Source organism: Protopterus annectens, chromosome 2.part1 (genome assembly GCF_019279795.1).
Source record: "Protopterus annectens isolate FY-2018-M chromosome 2.part1, PAN1.0, whole genome shotgun sequence".
NCBI classification, from domain to species: domain Eukaryota; kingdom Metazoa; phylum Chordata; order Ceratodontiformes; family Protopteridae; genus Protopterus; species Protopterus annectens.
Window position 1 is genome coordinate 1,552,240,195 of NC_056729.1, and position 21,907 is coordinate 1,552,262,101.

Consider the following 21,907-nt stretch of genomic DNA (forward strand, 5'->3'; position numbering starts at 1 on the left):
CTGCTGGACAGAGGCACAACAAACTAATGGGCACAGTATTTTTTCATATAAGGGGTGGCGTAAGCCACAATAATTTGGGCTAGGCTTATAAATGCCTTAGGGCAGATAGCCTAGTATAAACCTATGAACCTATGAACCTATGAACCACAGCCTCTATGCAAGTGAAATTAAACTCAAAATTACCAACAAGCAATAAAACTCAGCATTCTTCTCCCAACTCAATTTTCATACAAATCCTATTATTCACTGTGCCCACACAGTCAAAAGCATTTCTATATATTAATAAAGAAAAGAAAAAGAGTAGAAAATAAAAGGGAGTGAGGCAGAAATAAAAAATGTAAGAGAAAGCTGTAAGAAGTATATACAATGGAATGTTACTTACTGTTTATATTAATAGAGTTAAAAATAAAACATATTATTTACTCTTATTTAGTTCTGATTATTATTAGTTAAAGCATGACAGATTATTTACAAACAAGCATAAGCAGTATAATCAAGAAAGTATAATTAGAAATAGCATTTGAAGAACTTATAAACTTTTACAAGAAATAAATATGTTATTATTCTATTAATGATATTTTTATTACTGTTCTCTCCCTGCCCTCCCCCACCCTTTACCCACTACATAATCTAAATAGAATGTCATTGTTTAAACAAAGAAAATAATAAAAGAAGAAGGAAAAAAAAAGGTAAAGATAAAAAAATGTATCAAATTACTAACCTTACTTTTTTCAGAAAGAGAAACAAATCGATGTCTGAAAATTTCTGACTGCAGAATTTTACTTGTAGAATTTCATGTTTAGAAGTCTATAGATCTCTGTAGAATCCTTGATTTAGAATTGTATCTGTAGAATTATATGTTTAAACTTCTGTGTACAGAATTATAGTTGCAGAATTGGAGCTGTAGAATTCTATATCTTAAATTCTATCTGTAGAACTCTATTTACAACTTTTTTTGAAAAATTCTTTATCTGGACTTCTGTATATAGAAGTTTGTGTTTAGAATTCTTTCAATATAATTCTATATTTAGAATTATGTAGATTTCTCTCTGTACAAATCTATCTCTAGAAGTCTACCTGTATTATTTTTTTAATTCTGTCTACGTCTATATGTATCTTCCTGTGTTTTTACATTTGTTTATAGAAATCTATGAGTTCTGTGTTTAAAATCTATCTGCTTTTTGTTTGATTGCTATTTGCAGAATTCAGTGTTTGAAATTATACCTGTAGAGGTTTGTCTTTAGAATTATGCCAGTTATTCTATCTATAGATGTCTAGCTATAATGTTTATAATTATGTGTATAGAATTTCCTCTGTAGAATTCCATATTTAGAATTCTTTTTGCCAATATCTGCTTTTACCATTCTGTCTGAAGATTTCTGTTTAGAATTCTATCTGTTGAGTTTCCTATCTATAGAACTATCTGTAGAATTCTTTCTACAGAATGGTGTTTAACATTCTAGCTATTTGAATTCTGTTTTTTAGAATTTTATCTTTATAATTCTGTGTTTAGAGTTTCATCTGTAAAATTCTTTCTATATAATCTTCGGTACTTACGTATTATCGCAACCACATTTTGAACGATAATATTAATGATCATGGAATATGGTTGTTTGATCGGTATGAAGTTAAATAAGCTTGAAATGCTGCAAAGCCATAGATCAATTACCTCTATCTGTTGTCCACAGTAGGTTGCATGGCAAAAGTGTGATGGATTGCAAAGTGTTTTAAATTGGTAGTACCAGAATGCAGCTGTGCACTTTTCATACAACCCAAGAACCGTAGGGTCCAGTCCAGCCAGTTAACCCCTACAGTGACATACAACTACGTTGTTTCACTAATTAAAGGCTTGCAGGTTATGCAGAACAGCTAAGGTCTTGAAATCCCATAAACAATTTTCGAGTCTGTAACTTAATGAAAATATTTCATTAGAATCCACAAAGAAGTGTTCATTTCTCACAAGCTGTCATATAAGCCCTGGTTGCATACAGAAAAGTTTTGACAAATGCTACTTCAGTCCACCTACCTTTTTCCAATAGCTACTCTATAAAGGTGAAATGATATCCACAAAATGGAAAACAACCAAAAAGCCAAGTTTCTTAAATTCCACTTTCAGACATGTTTGTATTTTTGTTGGGCAATGAACTAGTTGCGGCAGTGGAATTCCTCAACAAGTGAGAATAAAAGACATTATACATGCAAATTCTAGCAATTAACTCTGGTCTCAAAACAATAGAAAGAATCTGCTGGTTTAGACATCACGGCTCTGAGTTTGAGATAAAAGTCATACAAGGCTTTACTTATCAGCTTTCTTCCAGAAGAGTACACTGTTGTTACATTTTTGACGTTCAACATTTAACACCATTTTCTTCCATTTAAGAGAACAAGCCTATGGCTTACATTAATATTTACAAATGACATAATTATCTACAAAATTCTATCTGGCTAGGCTGGCAGCCTTCACATATCTTCAAGTACCCCCACCTCCCCCCAGGAGAACTCAAGCTAGTTTTTCAAGTGACCTTTGAGAAACGTTGATTGAGAGGGTTAGGTCTATCTAGGTATACCTTACCCCATTCCCTGTCTTAAGAGCCCAATCTGCATTGGCATTGCTACTCCCACTGTGGTGCTGCACTGACATATCATATGCTTGCAACCCTAGGCTCCATCTTAGCAACTTGTCATTTTGCTGGCTGGCTCTGTTTAACCATGTTAGGGGATTGTGATCAGTCACTACAGTGAATTTTCTTCCATAAAGATAAAGCTGAAGTTTCTGCAGTGCCCACACTATGGCTAGACATGTCTTTTCTACAGCTGCATAGCATTTCTCCCTGGGTTGGAGCCTATGAATGAGATAAACCACTGGATGCTCTTCAACCTCTGAGAAAATCTGGCTAAGTACAGTCCCCACCCCATGGTTCAAAGCACCCACCTGCACAACAAATTCTTTGCTGTAATTTGGACTGGCTAACACAGGGTTCCTCCCAAAGCTTCCTTAAGCTCCTGGAATACCTGCTCATATACTGGGGTCCACACTATCTTATCTGGCATGTTTTTCCTTGTCAGGTCTGTGAGGGGAGCAGCTATGGTACTATAACTGGGGACAAACTTTCTGTGGTGCCCTGCTGTCCCTAAGAATTCCCTCACCTGCTTTTTGGTAACATGTGCAGACCATGCCTGAATGGCTTCTGCTTTGGCAGGTTCTGACCTGGTCTTACCACTCCCTACTCTATGTCCCAGGTAAGAGACCTCTGCCATACCCACCTGATATTTGCTGGGCTTAATGGTCAACCCTACCCTCTGTAGTCTGTCCAGCACCTCCCTGACATGTTGAAGGTGCTCTTGCCAGGAATGGCTATAGATGGCAATATCATCTAGGTAAGCAAGGGAAAACCTTTCTGCTCCTGCTAGGATATGACCTACCAGCCTCTGGAAAGTTGCTGGGACAGTTTTCATCACAAAGGGCATCTTTGTGAACTGATACAAGCCAAAAGGAGTCACAAAGGCTGACCTCTCTCTAGCACTAGAAGTCAAGGGCACCTGCCAGTAACCCTTGATAAGATCAATGGTTGTAAGATACTTAGCCCACCCAGCTGCTCTAGGGCCTCATCTGTCCTAGGCATGGGGTAAGTATCTGACTCTGTGTGACTATTTTATTTCCTGTAGTCCACACAGAACTTGGTGCTGCCATCCTTCTTTGGCACCAGCACTACTGGGGAGGCCCAGGGACTGTTGGACTCTTGAATTACCTTTTGTTCCAACATCTCCTGTATCTCCTCTCTCAGAGTCTGTTTGACTCTCTCAGGCACCCTATAAGGGGCCTGCCTAATAGGTGTTTGGGGTCCTGTAGCCACCTGGTGCTGCACCAGGTGGGTGCAACCTGGTTTCCCAGTGAACATTTCCCCAAACTTTTGTAACACTGCTCGGATTTCTCAAACTTGGGTAGAAGATAGCTGACGGGAAATTGCTGCCCCTTCCACTGAGGTGTCAGTCTGAGCCTCACTGAGGAGATCAGTCACCAGATCTCCCTCAGACTCCTCCTCCAAGCCACTGCAAATACTCAGCACAAGGGCCTTTCTATCATGGTAAGGTTTCAGCATGTTAACATGGTGCAACCTGTGGCCCCTGCTTCCTGCCTAGCAGTTCCACCATGTGGTTAACATCACTTACCTTTCTTACCACCTTGTAGGGTCCCTCCCAAGCTGCTTGCAGCTAGTTGTGTCTGACTGGAATGAGAACCATTACCTGCTGCCCTACAGCATAGTCTCTAGCTTGAGCATTGCTGTCATACCATACCTTTTTTCTGTTGTCGAGCTTCTGTCAGGTTCACCTGGGCAAAACCCATGAGTTCCCTGAGCCTTGTCCTGAGGTTTAGGACATATGTTACAACAGACTTCTTGTGAAGTTCACACTCACCTTCCCACTTATCACAATTTAAATCTAGAGGTCCCCTCACCCTATGCCCATACAACAACTCAAAGGGTGAAAAACCTGTTGATTCCTGGGGAACCTCACTGTAAGCAAACAACAGATGGGACAAATATTTGTTCCACTCCCTCTTAAACTGGTCTGCAAATGCCTGTAGCATGGACTTGAGTGTAGAGTTTAACCTCTCAACAAGACCATTAGTCTGGGGATGGTAGGGGTTATTCTTCAGGTGCTTCACCCAACAGTACTTCCACAAACAAGCCAGCAGGTCTGACATGAAACTGGCACATCTGTCAGTCAGTATTTCTTCTGGGAAACCTACCCTGCTGAAAATCTTTAAAAAAGCATTTGCCACCTTTTCTGCCTCAATGGTGGACAAAGCCACTGCTGCATGGTATCTTGTAGCATAATCTACTACCACTAAGATATACTTTTTTCCTGTGGAACTTGGGGTACTCAGAGACCCCACAATATCCATAGCTACTCTCTGAAATGGCTCCTGAATCACAGGCAAAGGCATCAAAGGAGCTCTCACCTTGTCTCCTGTCTTGTCTACCTTTTGGCATTGCTCACAGGTCCTGAAGTACCCAGTTACATCTCTGGAAATTCCAGGCCAGTAGAAGTTCTGCATAATACGTCTCTTTGTACATTTTATGCCCATATGACCTGCAAAGGGAATATCATGGGCTATGGCTAGAAGTGCCAGATGTTAGGCTTTAGCCACTACCAACTGCTGTACCATCTCACCTTCTAGCCCTCCCTCAGGGGTTCAGTCTCTATACAGTAACCTTTTGTCCCAGTTTACAGGTTCCCCCTTCACTTGAGAATCAGGTGCCTCACTAGTTACCTGCCTCTACCTTAGCAGTCACTTTGTCCAAGCAGCTGTGGCTCACCTTCAGTCTCACTGCTACAGCATAGCTTCCTCCCTGATGTAACAACCACACCAGTCCTGGGTGCAAGTATGCGGTCTGTCTGAGTCTCCCCCAGGCTACCAAACACACATGCTTGTCTTGAAGCCTGACTGTGTGTAACTGCATAAACACATGGTACTGCCTCATCAAAATCCTTCCTTATCAGGACATCTGCAGAATGGTAGTTCGGTACCCCTGTTGTCTCACGACAACCTACTATTGGCATTTTGTCTTTCCCACTTACTAACTCTCTCACCTTTTGTTCCACACCTTGCCTCTGTGGACATCTGTATGCCACATGGCCCCACTGGTTGCATTCAAAACATTTAACCCTAGGTCCTCATGTACCTGGACTTGTGGCCTCCCCTGCTACTGGCAGACTTTGTTGGGGCAGTCTGGGCTGCCCACCATGGGTTCATTTAGACCCATAAGCAGTACTGGGGGTCTCTTTCCTGTGCAGGGATGCCCTGCTTGCTAAGTATTGGTCTCCCTTCTTCCTCAACTCATCTGAAGTAGCACATTGTCTATCAGCTAACCAGATCCTCATGTCCTCAGGCAAAGTGCTAAGGGCTTGTTCCCTCACCAAAAGGTCTGCCAGCCCTTCAAAAGTGGTGACCTGATATCCACTCACCCACCTATAAAAATAAGTGTTCAGTTCAGCAACATAGTCACACACACTTTCATCTGCCTTGCGTCTATGCTCACAAAACTTTTTCCTATAAGTTTCAGGTGTTAGCTTAAAGAATTCTAACAAACAATTCTTAACAGCAGTAAAATTAAAACAGTCAATGTCAGACATTTTGGACAAAACAGTTACAGCTTTACCATGGAGTAAGGGGGTCAGGAACTGTACCCAGAGCCTTTGATCAACCTCATACTGTTTACATACCCTTTCAAACATATGAATGAAACTATCAAAATTATCCTCCTCTGTAAACTGCAGAAGAAATTTACTAACCTTTTGTGCTTCTGGGGTGTAGTTACTCCCTTCTCCATTACCTCCATGACTCTGGCAAAGAGTCAGCATCTCTTTTTCGTGCTGCCTCTGCCTTTCTGTCTCCTAAGCTTCCAGGCATAGCAGTTTCTCATTCTCCTCAGCCTGTAGACATCTCAGTCTCTCTGCTGCTTCTGTTTCCAAACACATGGCCTCCAACTCAAGTCTCTTTAGCTCCAGAAGGATTTTTAAATCCTCTGCTAATCCTCTTCTAAAAACTAGTGTGGTCTCCTTTAAGGCCCCTGAGCCAGTGGTAAACATTACTCAAACCGCTGAATCACTTACAAATGCCTTCTACCAGCACCTACAGGACTGCATGGATCAGGCAATCCCAAACAAAACTAAGACTCTCTGTACCAAAGGCAAGCGTCCAGTCTGGTGGACCCCAGCCATAAACAAGCTCTACAACAAAAGGAGGAAGCTACTACAAGATAGAGCAAAATCCTTGAAAGGTAAGACACCTTTGATCATTATAAGTAAAAAACTAAGAGCTCTCATAAAATCATCCAAGGCAAATTTTGAGAGAAAAATCGCCAAGGACTCTAAAGAGAATCATAAGGCCTTCTTTAGCTATGTTAGAAACCTAGGAGGAAACTCCCAGATATGCTCAGAATTAGTTCAAAATGATGTGAAAATTACTGAACCTACACACATTGCCAACATACTGGCTGACAGGTTCAGTGCAAACTTCTCCCCTCCCCAAAAGGAGAGATATCTATTCCAGAGGATTGTAGCCCCCAAACATCTCCAACGCCCAGGTGAGAACTGCCCTCACTAAGGCAAAAACACAGCATCCATGGGACGGATGGTGTCCCCGGCTGTGTGCTTCATGAACTCAACGAGGAATTACACCCACAGTTAGGACAGCTGTTTAATCTTAGCCTCACCTCAGGATACGTACCCTAGGAGTGGCGCCACGGCGACTGTGGTCCCACTTCATAAGGGCGGTGCCTCCACAGACCCTGGAAATTACCGCCCCATTAGCTTGACAAGCCTTATCTGCAAAGCCATGGAGAGGATCATAATGGAACTCATAAATAAAGACATAGGGAACTTGCAGACTTTGGATCCAACCCAGTTTGGCTTTGTCAAAGGCAGATCCTGCCTCTTAAACTTGGTTGACTTTTTGAGACAGTCACCAAGACCATTGATGAGGAAAGGCAGTCCATACAGCCTACCTCGACCTGGCAAAGGCCTTGACACAATACCCCACTCAGGTATCATCGAAAAACTCATCAGCTTGAATGTAAACCCATACATCACAAGATGGGTTGCAAACTGGCTAAGTGACAGAACCCACAGGGTCAGAGTTGCTGGAGCCATGTCAGACTCAAAGCCTGTCACAAGTGGTGTCCCACAGGGCTCAGTCCTGGGTCCACTCTTGTTCGGCATCTACTTTTCTGAAGTACAAGCAAACACAGGAGGGTTATGGCTGACAAAGTTTGCAGATGACTGCAAACTGGGCGCCATAGTCGAAAACACATCTGACACAGATATCCTCCAGAAGGGCCTCACAGAAATGGATAACTGGTGCCAAAGCCATGGCCTGAAGTTAAACGCCAAAAAATGCATAGTCATACCCTTCAGGAAAAACAAGGTTACCCCTAGCTACCATATAGGTGGCAATCCACTGAGCACAGAAAAAGTCATCAGAGATCTGGGGAGCCAGGTTGACAGTAGCCTTTCGTTTGACACTCATGTTGCTAAAGTAGTTAGGAAAACCTTCTATATCACCCACCTGATCATGAAGGGATTCACATCTAGATCAAGGGAGGTCATCGTCCCCCTGTACTCATCACTCATTAGACCTATGATTGAGTACAATGCCCGTTCGAATGTATCTGACCAGACACCTGCTGCAGCTTGAAAGGCCCCAAAAGTTCCTCACCAAAAGGATAAAGGGTCTCAAAAATATGTCTTATGCTGCCCGACTGAAAGAACTCCAGCTCTATTCAGTCTCATACCGCTTGCTCAGAGGTGACCTGTGCCTGACATATAAGGCCATGTCAAACCCAGATTTGATGAATATGCTTCACCTCAAACAATCTAGATCCCTCAGAACCACAAGGGCGTGCGACTTAAACCTTGACACGGTTATAAATAGAATGTGCTGGAGGGACAGATTCATCACCCAGAGACTCCCTATGCTGTGGAACAAAATCCCGGTACATGTGAGGCAGAGCACCTCTCTAGCCTTGTTCAAGAGGAATCTTGACCAATGGATGGGAGATTGCAGATATACCCCAGGGATTACTTCAGTGTCACTGCTTGACAGAGGCACAGCAAAATGATAGGCATAGTTTTTATTCAAACTAAAGGGGTGGCGAAAGCCACATAACTATGGGCTAGGCTTATAAATGCCCTTGGGCAGATAGCCTAGTATGACCCTATGAACCTATGAACCTATGCAGAAAGGTTGAGCTGTCCATTCTCTGAGTGTTGTACATCTCCACTAACAGTCTGATAACCTTCCTGATTGCTGGTTTCTGATGCAGCTGTGACCACAGCTGCAATCATGTCTGCCTTAGTCAGGCTTCCATGCGCCAAGTCCCTTAGCCTGACACATCTCAGCCAGCTGTCTCCTTGTCAGCTTTCCATACTCCTCTGCTGACATACTTGCCTACTCTCATTGACTAACTAAGCTAACAAAAGAAATAAAACAACTGTGATCTGAACTCTGAGTATTCACTGCATGGCTAATTTAGAGTACAAAACACCTTCATAAATCACTGTACAGAAGCTACAGGAATTCACACTACCCACACCATTACAAGCCAATTAGTATTTGCCAACCAATCAATATGTGGTGTGGATATCCCACCACTGCCATACAATTAATATGTGGACTCCCCTCACTGGTGTTAGTGGTGAGAATTGAGGCTCCTTGATTGCTGGGCCACTGCATGGGCATCACAGACAGCATGTAGTAGTATATTACCAAAAAAGCACAACTGTCTGAGGAGCAGAGCAGACATATGGGGCGGAATGCTGGACATCCTGCACAACATGTACAGTCAGAGGTGTGAAGTCTGTAACCCTGTGTGTGGTGTTACATCATGTACCCCAGGCACAGCATACTTACAACTACTTAGAGCAGGAAATATGGACAAAACCATGAATAGGAGTGGAACAAAGGCCCACATATAAGGAGAAGGATTAACTAGTGGCCAGACAAATGTAGAAAGCACATGAATAACAGGTCGTGCAGTAGCATGGGTTCCCTGCTATGTATGGAGTCAGTAACTCAACTGTCTGTCATCAGTTCCTAATATCAGTCTATAATGATTTGCCAATGATGTACCAGAAAATCAAAATGCTATGTAAAACATAGCAGACATATGATGCAAAACCCTGTACAGTCTATTACAATCTGTACACACCCTAGGTATGACTATGTGCAGCTCACAGCCGGGGAATCCCTTGGACATAATATCAGGGAGGTGCTGTTCTGTTGAATCAGGTGCAACAGCCAATTGGCTGTAGCACACAAAATCCCCGACTGGAGTACAGATAGGTCTGGCCTGGAGTCATCGTGGAAGTACTGATGGCCACATTGGGCATGCTCCTACACTTACCTAATTTTGGCCCATGTCTGATGCCTCATCTGCCAAAAGAAATGAGATGTGAATACATCTCTGTGCATACAGACAGCTATGTATCTGTATCTATCTTTCCCTTTCCCCCTCAGACATGATTACCCTTATTACCATTATCTATCAGTATGTGGCATAGATTATATATATATATATATATATATATATATATATATATATATATATATATATATATATATAGTCTCTCTCTCTCTCTCTATATATATATATATATATATATATATATATATATATATATGTATATATATATATATATATATATATATATATATATATATAGATATATATATATATATATATATATATATATATATATATATATATATATATATATATATATATATATATATATATATATATATATATATATATATATATATATATATACATCCATATATATATATTTATATATATATCTATATATATATATATATATATATATATATATATATATATATATATATATATATATATATATATATATATATATATATATATATATATATATATACATACACACACACACACACACACACACACACACACACACACACACATATATATATATGTGTATAAATATATATATATATATATATGTATCCATATATTTATATATATTTATATAAATATATATATATATATATCGCCACATAAAGGTGTAGAGTGATGTAGTGCTGCAGCCACTTGTACACCAAATGTAACCAGTGGTGCTTGCAACTAGCACTGTGAGCTGTAGTGTGTTATAGTAAGTAGGTAGGGGTTCTAATCTCACATCAGCCACTGTGTGTGTGTGTGTGTGTGTGTGTGTGTGTGTGTGTGTGTGTGTGTGTGTGTGTGTGTGTGTGTGTGTGTGTGTGTGTGTGTGTGTGTGTGTGTGTGTGTGTGTGTGTGTGTGCGTGCGTGTGTGTGTGTGAGTATAAAAAGTATATATATATTTAGAAAGCTTGTGAGGAAACTATTACTCTATTTTTGTTTTACTTGTCTGTGTACTTAAAGGATTTTCGACTGGATACAGACTGCCTGCCTTGCTTGGATTACTTTCAAATACTTAGTAATTCTGTACAATTATATATTTTTTTTTTTTACTTAAGACAAGTTTAAGTTCGCTACTTCTACTACTATTGTTGATGTTGTTATAGTTTGTGAAACATGGTTAAAGAACAATGACTGAAAACCAGTTCTGTCAGGGTATAAATGTTTTTAATGTAACATTCTAACAAAAAAATCAGGTGGAGGTGTTGTGAAAGGGATTAAAGATAGCTATGAGACTTGTGATTATTACATGTTCAATGATAACACCAATACTATTGACTGTGTAACTGTGACAATAAAGACAACCCTGGAACATATAACAACTGTTGGACTGTACAGACCACCAAAGTCAAGTGCAGATGACCTAGAGGAATTCATACATTTCTTACATGAAACACAGGAGGGAAGAATAATATTAGCTGGGGACTTAAATTTACAAGAAACAAACTGGAATAATACTGATTCAACAATGTTAGTAAAGAAATTATTCACAGAGTATATTCAGGAACAACAGATGCTTCAGACTGTAAAAAAACATACCAGGGGAAGGAATATACTAGATATTGTTTGTGTTCTTAAAGAAATTACTGTAACTTCAAGTCAAGTTTTACCACCATTGATGTGCAGTGATCATGGGGTCATAAAGGTTAATTTGTTGCTAGATAATTCTGCCAAACTGAAATCTAAGCCAATGCACAGAAGGTTAATTACAGATTATAGGGTAGCAAAATAGTTACTATATAAAACTAACTGGAGTGAGGTGTTCAGTGAAAAAACTGCAAATGGAATGTGGAAAGTTTTGAAAGAGAAATTGAGTGCAAAAAGTCAAAAAATGTTTAACATCAGGATCTAGGCACGCAACATCAGGGGGGGGGGTGGTTCCATAAGAATAAGATACCTGATTAAACAAATATAAGAAATGGAAGAGAGGTCGAACTACAACTTTGAAAACTGAAATAAACTAGATGGACAAACAGATTAAGCATAGTGTTAGACAAGGTCAAGAAAATTTTGAAGAAAATTTATATAAAGATATTGAGCATAATAGGAAACCTTTTTATAGATACATAAGATGTGGAAGGAGTAAAGATACACAAACTGATAAACTGTGTGCAGATTCTAAAATTTATTCTCAGACACAACATATTATAGATATATTTACAAAATCTTATGCAAAACAGTTTGACTCCACAAAAAAGGGTGGTAAACTGTCCTAGTGACATCCAGGTAACCCCAGATACTGGAATCAAATTAGATTATATTGAAAAAGAACTATGCACACTGGATCCAAACAAAGTGCAGGGAGGAGAAAGAATAAGTAACAATGACCTGAGAACACTTAAGCAAGAACTTACACTGCCATTACATCTATTATTCACTGGGTCATATAAATATGGGGAGATTCCTCAAGATTGGAGACATGCACTTATTAAACCTGTCTTTAAGGGAAAGGGGAGTAGGACAAACCCTGAGTCATATAGACACTTAACTCTACTTTCATGTTGTGTAAAAATAATGGAGAAGGTAATACTGGATAAGGTATTGTCAGAACTGGATAAGTTGGGACTTGAAACCATATATCAGCAGGCATATGTTGAAAATTGATCTATTACCACCTGTAACATGATGTTCTATAACAATATAATAACAGCTATGAATGAAAAAAATTGCTGTGATGTGATTTATATAGATTTAACTTCAGCATTTGACAGGGTCATGCACAAAAGACTGATCAATAAATTAGTACAACTAAGTATTGATGTACTGTTGATAAGATGGATAGCTGCATAGCTTACAGATAGGACATGGCAAGTATCACACACCAAATGGAAAGGTGAGATCCTTGGTTACAGTCAAGGTGTCCCACAGGGCTCTATACTAGGCCATTACTTGTTTAGATTGTATCTTTCAGACCTTACTTTTTCATCTGAGGTGTTCTACAGTCTATATGCTGATGACCTGAAATTGGGTAAACTAATTACAAGTGTTACAGATAAAGCATGTCTGCAAAATAATTTGACTAAATTGACCATCTGGGTACAGGAAAATAATATGTTGATAAATACATCATAAACTAAGCATATGAGATTTGGGAGACATAAACTGAAAGGTGAATATTTAATACAGCACACCGTGATTGAAACTGTAGACTCATTTAAGGACCTGGGTATATGGGTAGATTCAGCTATGAGATTTTCTAATCATATCAACCAATTGGCTAATTATAATTATAGAACTATAGGTTGTATAAAAAGATTTATAAAGTCCAGGAAATCAAACATAATGAATTCATTGTTTGTTAGTTACATTAGACCCAAACTTGAGTATGGAATAACAATATGGAAACCCTATAGGAAAACAAGCATGAATAAACTGGAACGAGTACATCGGAAATATACTAAGGGCATCCATGGATGTGAAAATCTAAGTTATTATGAAAGACTAAAATATCTGAACTTGTACAGTGTCTCTTATAGATATTTAAGAGGAGATCTTATTCAGGTATATAAGGCATTTAGGGACAACTACCTCTGGGAATGTTTGGGGTAATCAAAATTACTAGAGAATCATCAGATAACCTGTGTAGAAGATTCTATAGGAATGAGAAGTGTACTAATTGGTGTTCTGACAGAGTAGCTGATGATTGGAACAGACCATCAAATTACATTAAAGCAAGTACTAGTTTAGATATTTTTGAGAACAGCCTGGACATTTATTATGGGAACAAGTGTTTTGGCATATTGGCAAGCTAGATGGGCTTTAATGCCCATGCTTGAATCATTTGTATGTATGTATGTATGTATGTATGTATTGTCTGATCTGATTAATATACAGTGATTAACTAGAGATATATATGGACTGAAAATCTTCCACACAGAGAAGTTTCTTACACTGTTTTGTTTTTGGACCCAATATACTTGTTCAGTGGGTTGTTTTGAGACGTCAGGGATACCACGGAGATTACTTGCTTTTTTATGTACATATTTCCCATACAGCAGTACAAACATGCTTATCATGCCTATATCTGTGCAATGGTCAATCATTTTATGATCCTGTGAATAGCATCCTCCACAACAGTGGCCTCCCTGTCAACAGCTGCTGATGTCATCCACCATAACAGCAGTGGCAAATACTCTCAAAACACATAAGCCCCGTGGCGCATGTGATAAGTACGCAGTACCATAGTATATACTACTAGATGGGCAAGGATTCTAACCCAAAAAGGGGCAACTGTGTGCATGTGTGTGAATATATCCTCTTACAGCTGTGTGCAATGCTTATACATTTTCAGGCCCTGTCAACCCCCCATCGTCCTCCTTTACAGGGCCTACTGATGTCATCCACCCTAGCAGTGGCAAACACTCTCAAAGTGCATAAGTTCTGTGGCACATTCAATAAGTATGCAGTACCATAGTATATACTACTAGATAGGTGGGGGGGTTCTAATCTCAAAAAGGGCAATAGTGTGTGTGTGTAAATATACACCTTTGTAGCAGTGTGTCTGTCTTGCCTATGTGTGTGCAATGGTTATACATTTTAATTACCTGTGAGTAGCTGCTGGCCCAAAATAGCCCACATTTACCTAGGCATAAATGCTATCTGCCATCACCTACATTTGTAGGTACAGAACACCCAGGTGACGTATCAACGGTAGCATGCCTTGTCACGGGGTATGCATGCAGGAGTACACTGTCCATCCCCATTGTCACTGACACACTGTTCTACAAGTGTGCACCTAGATAACCATGCACATATAAAGCCATACATTGCTGTCATATTTCTGCTTTACTACCATGCCATCCTGAGCTGCTGCATTGCCACCAAGTCTCCACAGTGTCGCCACTCAGACCTCTGCAACAGAAACATACAAAGTTCTGAGAGATATCTGTCAGTCTGCAACACCACTGCCAAGCTAATATCATGCAACAAAGGTACAAACACTTTGATGTGTACACATGACACATGCCAACATAAAGCACCTGTCATGGCATGACACAACCGCACTATAAAATGTCATGTAATGTACTATAGTGACCATGTGCATCAGACATATTTGCATGTTCCTGCATCGATGATATGGATGGCAGGGATGTGGCACAGGTATCATCACATTCACAGGATGTGGTGTGGGGGTGCCAGAGGCCTAGGCTGTGCCAAACAGTTCACATTTTGTGTAGGAGTCAGGAAAGGGTGCTGGTCAGCTGGGCCATGGAGAGGTGCCGTGTGTGTGTGTCTTTTGGTGAACTGCATGTGACAGTGATGTATGAGTGTGTGCACGTACACAGTCAAGCCATGTGCTAGCCCTACATGTGGGTATGTTGGACAGCTGTGGACTGTGCATGGCAGAATGGACAGTTCACCATCTCTGGCTCTCCCAGGAGTTGCAATGGCACTACCATGCCCAGGGTCAGATGGTGTACTAATTGCTGACAATGACTGGTGTCAGCTATGGCTAGTGTCTACACTCACTGATGCCATTGTTGCCACACTCTCTTGTTCGATGCTGCCCCACTATGACTGTCCAATATCTCTGGCCGCAGGGACTGGGTATGTGTGGGCATACTAACTGTGTGTGGGGACAATGGGGGGAGGAAGTGGGATGTCACCCCATGGGACAGATTCAGCCCTTAACAACCCCACTTGTGCCTCAGTATGGCCACCATCATCATCAGAGTCTGATGAGACACTGACATCAAGTTGTGGGGGGAACATACTCCAACCCCCACGGTCACCTCTGAGGAGGAAGACAAAATAAGTACATTACTACTTGCACTATTATGTATGGTGATACACACACTCGCGCGCGCACACACACACACACACACACACACACACACACACACACACACACACACACACACACACGCACACACACACATGCACACACACACACACACACACACACACACACACACACACACACACACACACACACACACACACTCTCACACACGCACACACATATAGGTGAGGTGCCACAACTGCATTACACCTACCACATCTTATTTCTGATCCCATGCACAACACACAAGCAGACTACAACAAACACAGACAAGACAGGCCAATTAAACCACATGCACTGCAGCTATGTCCAGTTAATTTTGCCACTATTATACACCTGTGAGTTAAGTGATATGTCAGTGTATGTGATAGACCTACACCTAAAACACAGTGCATCCATGTTGAGCATACTATTGCCCCCTCTATAACAGACTGCATAGACCTTCACAAAAATAAGTGCAAATATGTTACAGCTCCTGCACATACACTATTGTAATTACCAATTCAATGCACTTCAGTTAACCCCTCCAAAAATGAACATATAAGTAGTGTATTCTGGCTAAGCATATCAGTTGTGTCTACAGCAAAATGTCAGCCTTTAACATTCTTAGGGTATATATGAGCCATACAAAAACACTATCACACTCACCGAGTACAGGACGTTGGACTCCGGCCACACCTGACGTACCTATGGAAATGTGAGAGAGAGGTATTGTCAGCAGTATCAAATGTGGCAGTGTTATAGGTTCATAGGTTCATAGCTAGGTACTAGGCTATTGGCCCTAGGGTCTATATAAGCTTTGCAAAAAAGGTAACCTGGCTTTTGCCACCCAAGAAAATTACAGGATAATATGTGCATATATCAACAGGTACAGTAGGTACTGTGATACTGTCTACATTGCTGACATTCTGAGTATGTTTGCACAAGTGTGCATTACAAACAAACACTCCCCCAATGCAGATTGACCTGACATCCGTGTACTGGTATGCAGAGGATACCACAATTACTGATACAGTATTACAGTGATGAACACAGGAGGCTTACCTGGACACTCAAGCGAAAAAAATGAAAAGACCAATGGTTAGACCACAGTTGAAGATAAAAATGGAATAATCCACGTCAGGAAATAAATCACTTGCAGCTTCACAGTAGTGCCCTTTATAAAACCAAAAGTTGTAACTGAGATGTAGTAGTCAAGGTAGGAAACGGTTCACTTGCAGTTTCACACCACTTTATTAAACAAGAGTAAGCGCTTTCACGATCTAAGTCAGCTGATCGCTTCTTCAGACTCATAAAAACAGTTATAACATTGGTATTTAAAATATGGTTCAACCAATGAAAACACATATAGAACTATGACATAGACTAATTAAAATTGCATACATCAGTACATTAATTTGCCTTATATTCTGCATAAGATGAAATAAAATATACATATAACAGACACATTTTATGTAATAATCCATATTACTTAATGTTTTAGTGGTCTGGATTTTAAAAAAGGTTTCAAGGAAACAGCATTGTTCAATCCAGGAGACCTATCTGCCTGAAGTAGTAAAATCCATCTTTGTTCGGCTTCTTCTACCTTATTCCTTATATCACCTCCCCTCTTACTTTTATTTATTATTTCTAAAACCATGAAATTAAAAATATGTTTCCTATCTTCTTCTTCCACATGTTTTGCTAAAGCACTTGTGTCTTTTTTATTTCTTATATCTCTAAGGTGTTCTGCTGTGGATGCTGTGGTACCTACCTCTATGATGTATGGGGTGATGGATGCTTGAGAGCTGATGGTTGATCCCAGGTTCACCAGCAATTCCTCTGTGGCTGAGAGTGGTTCTACTGCTGTAGGCACTGCACCGGTGGCAGCATGGTCCCTTGCCAAAGCAGCGGCACTTTGCCATGCAGCATTTACCATATCTGTAGCCCAGTGTTGGACCTGCTCATAGCTTCTGTCCTGTAGCCCTACATGGTTGACTGCTGTAATGAGGTTAGCCCACACTGCTGCATATTGATCACGATTCTGTCGAGTCCTGGACAGCAGAATGTTGTGATGCATTCTGAGGCCATCCAGGATAACATCATTTTCCGCATCTGAAAATGGTGGGTGCCTCCATCTATACATCCTTTCTGAAAGACAAGAATAGGGGAACACAGCTCAGGACCATATACATTACTATCCACTATGTACACACCCTGCACATTCAAATTGGCCTGCACTATCCACTGCTACTTCACATGTCATAGCCCATTGTCTATTAACACAGTATGTATGTGGCTATCAGAAACATAGTAGCAATACTGGTTATGTCCCCGTGTGCCATGACGGAGTATACTTATATATACGGGGTAGTCAGGAGGAGAAGGAAACCACACGCACTACAATTCCAGTTTCACATAGACCTACCACGACAGCAAACCAAACACATAAACACAGAAAAACATACTCGGAGGCTCTAAATAAAAATCTGCCTAAGCAGCAGAGACCTCCAAAGCAGACACCCAAGCAACCGCTACCCCAAAACAAAACATGTGCAGCACATAGCTCACAAAGCCAGTGTGCCGAACAGTCACAGCCCTTAAGGCTAAACAACACACTTGATACACTTGTAATAGGTGACTCTATCGTCAGGCACACTGACATCCCGCTCACCAGGCTGAACAAGGAGAAGGTCACGGTGAGCTGCCTGTTGGGTGCTAGGATCCGCCACACAACACAAGCACTCAGGTCACTCCAAGGCAAGTACAAATATGACTCAGTCATTGTCCATGCTGGTGTGAATGACCTGAGACGTACCTCCCTCGACTACATGAAAAGAGACATAGAGGAGCTCTCTGAGCATGTAGCCTAGGCCGGTATGACCCTGACCTTGAGTAGCATCTTACCCTCACCAAGAATGATGCCACAATATGAAGACAAGATGATCAATTTCAACAATTGGCTTAAGTATTGGTGTCATTCAAAGGGGATCCAATGCCTGTCTGCCTGGGATGACACGCTCGACAAGCCACGATGCTTCGCTAGGGACGGCTTGCACCTGTCACCCCTGGGCTTTCGGATATTGGCAAAGGCTCTTGCTACCCCCATAGTGCCTTTTTTAGGCAAGGCTCAAAAGACAAACCCACCTCCATAGGTATCACAAGGGATAAGAAACTAAGAGTAATACTACTCAATGACAGAAGTCTAAACCTCAAGATGCACACAATCGAAACTCTCCTTAACATGGAGAACATCGATATCTGTGCAGTAACAGAAACCTGGTTCAAAGCTCCCGAGAGCACCCCAGCACTACCAGGTTATACTTCATACCATGTTTTTTGGCCCCAAAACTTGGACCGAACCACAAAAGGAGGGGGAGTATCAATATTCGTCAAAGATACCCACACCTCCAGGTTGGTGGCACAGCACGAAGCATCAGAGACTATCCATGTGCAACTAACAGTGGGTAAAACTGCCTTCCAGTTTATAGCCTGCTACAGACCACCCTCCCAAACCCAGCAACCCCACTCGGCCTTCCTGAGAACACTGGAAAATATGAAGGTCTCTCCAAACACCATTATATTGGACGACTTCAACTACTCTGACATAGACTGGGAGCATTACTCTAGCTCCAACACCCTAGCCCGACGGTTCCTAGAATTTATAAACTCAAATGCTGTGGAACAACTTGTTGCCACTCCCACAAGAGGGGAAAACATACTGGACCTGATCATCACCAACATGGGGACTCTATGCTCCAGACCAGAAGTGTATCCCTCACTGGTAAGATCAGACCATAAACTAATCTCACTAGATATTCACATCCAGACCCCAGCCCCTGCCCAGAAAACCACAGTGAACCACTTCTCTAAAGCAAATTTCACACTCCTCAAAACCGAGGTGGAATCCTTCAAAGCCCCCGGGCCTGTGGAAAATACGGCCCAGACCACAGAATCCTTTATAAATGCATTCTATGAACACCTTCAGGAACGCATGGATCATGCAATCCCAAATAAAACCAAGACCCAATCCTCCAAAGTTAGGCGTCCTGTCTGGTGGACCCCAACCATAAACAAACTATACAATAGAAGGAGGAAGCTACTACACGATAGAGCAAAATCCCAAAAAGGGAAGGCATCTCTGATCAGTATTAGCAAAAAACTACGGGCACTCATAAAATCGTCTAAGGCCAGCTTTGAGAGAAAAATTGCACAGGACACTAAGGATAATCACAAGGCTTTCTTTAGTTATGTTAGGAACCTGGGTGGGAATTCCCAGATATGCTCAGAATTAGTCCAAAATGACAAAAAATACACCGAACCCACAGACATTGCCAACATCCTAGCTAACAGGTTCAGTGCAAACTTCTCCCCCCTTCCCCACCAAAAGGGCAAATATCTATCCCAGCAGAGTGCTGCCCCCCTGACATCTCAGATGCTCAGGTAAGAGCCGCCCTCTCCAAAGCAAAAAACACAGCATCAATGGACCGAACGGTGTCCCAGGCTGCGTCCTACATGAGCTCCAAGAAGAACTAAACCCAAACATAAAACTACTGTTCAATCTCAGCCTTACTACAGGATATGTACCCAAAGAGTGGCGTACAGCAACAGTGGTCCCGCTCCACAAAGGTGGTGCCTCAACGGATCCTGGAAACTATCGCCCCATAAGCCTGACTAGCTTGGTCTGCAAAGCTATGGAAAGGATCATCATGGACCTCATAAATAAAGATATTGGGGACCTACAGACACTGGATCCTACCCAGTTCAGCTTTGTTAAGGGCAGATCCTGCCTCTTAAACCTGGTTGATTTCTTTGAAACAGTCACCAAGGCCATTGACGAGGGGAAGGTGGTCCACACAGCCTACCTGGACCTTGCAAAAGCCTTTGATACAATACCCCACTCGGGCAATGTAGATAAGCTCACCAGCTTAAATATAAACCCCTATGTCACTAGATGGGTTGCAAACTGGCTCAAGGACAGAACCCACATGGTTAGAATTGCTGGAGCCATGTCAGACTCCAAACCAGTTACAAGTGGCGTCCCACAAGGCTCAGTCCTGGGACCTCTCTTGTTCGGTATATATTTCTCAGAGGTACAGGCTAACACGGGAGGACTGTGGCTGACCAAGTTCGCAGATGACTGCAAACTGAGCGCCATAATCGACTCTCCAGCCGACACAAGCATCCTACAAAAGGGCCTCATAGAAAAAGACAACTGGTGCCAGAGTCATGACCTCAAGCTAAACGCCAAAAAGTGTATAGTCATCCCCTTTGGCAAAAACAAAGTGCCCACAAATTACCACATAGGTGGTAATCCATTAAGTACGGAAGAAGTAATTAGGGACCTGGGGACCCAAGTTGATAGCAATCTCTCATTTGACAACCACGTGGCCAAAGTGGTTAGAAAAACATTTTATATAGCCCACCTAATCATGAAGGGATTCACATCTAGATCAGGGGAGGTCATCGTGCCTCTTTACTCATCCCTCATCAGGCCCATAATTGAGTACAATGCCCCTTTTGGGATGTACCTTACCAGACATCTGCAGCAACTGGGAAGACCCCAAAAGTACCTCACCAAGAGGATCAAAGGGCTCAAACAGATGCCATATGCTGCCCGGTTAAAGAAACTCCAGCTCTACTCAGTGGCATACCGCCTGCTCAGAGGCGATCTGTGCCTGACGTATAAAGCCATGTCCAACCCGGAATTAATGGACATGCTGCACCTCAGAAAATCCAAATCCCATCGAGCTACGCGCTCGAAAGACTTGAACCTCAGCACTGAAATAAATAGGACATGCTGGAGGGACAGATTCATAACCCAGAGGCTCCCTTCACTCTGGAATAAAATCCCAGTCCAGGTTAGGCAGAGTCCCTCATTGACTCTCTTCAAGAGGAATCTTGATGAGTGGATGGGAGATACTAGGTTTACCCCGGGTATCACTTCTGTGTCACTGTTAGACAGAGGCACAGTATACTAACCTCGAAAAAGGGCGTAGGAAAATTTATTTAAAATGGGTGGTGAAAGCCAAACACACTCTGGCTAGGCTTATAAACGCCCTAGGGCAGATAGCCTAGTATGAACCTATGAACCTATACTGTATGTCTACACTTCCATCAATGCCATCTACTGTGGTGTGTCCGCTATGGGCAATGTCCCAGTACC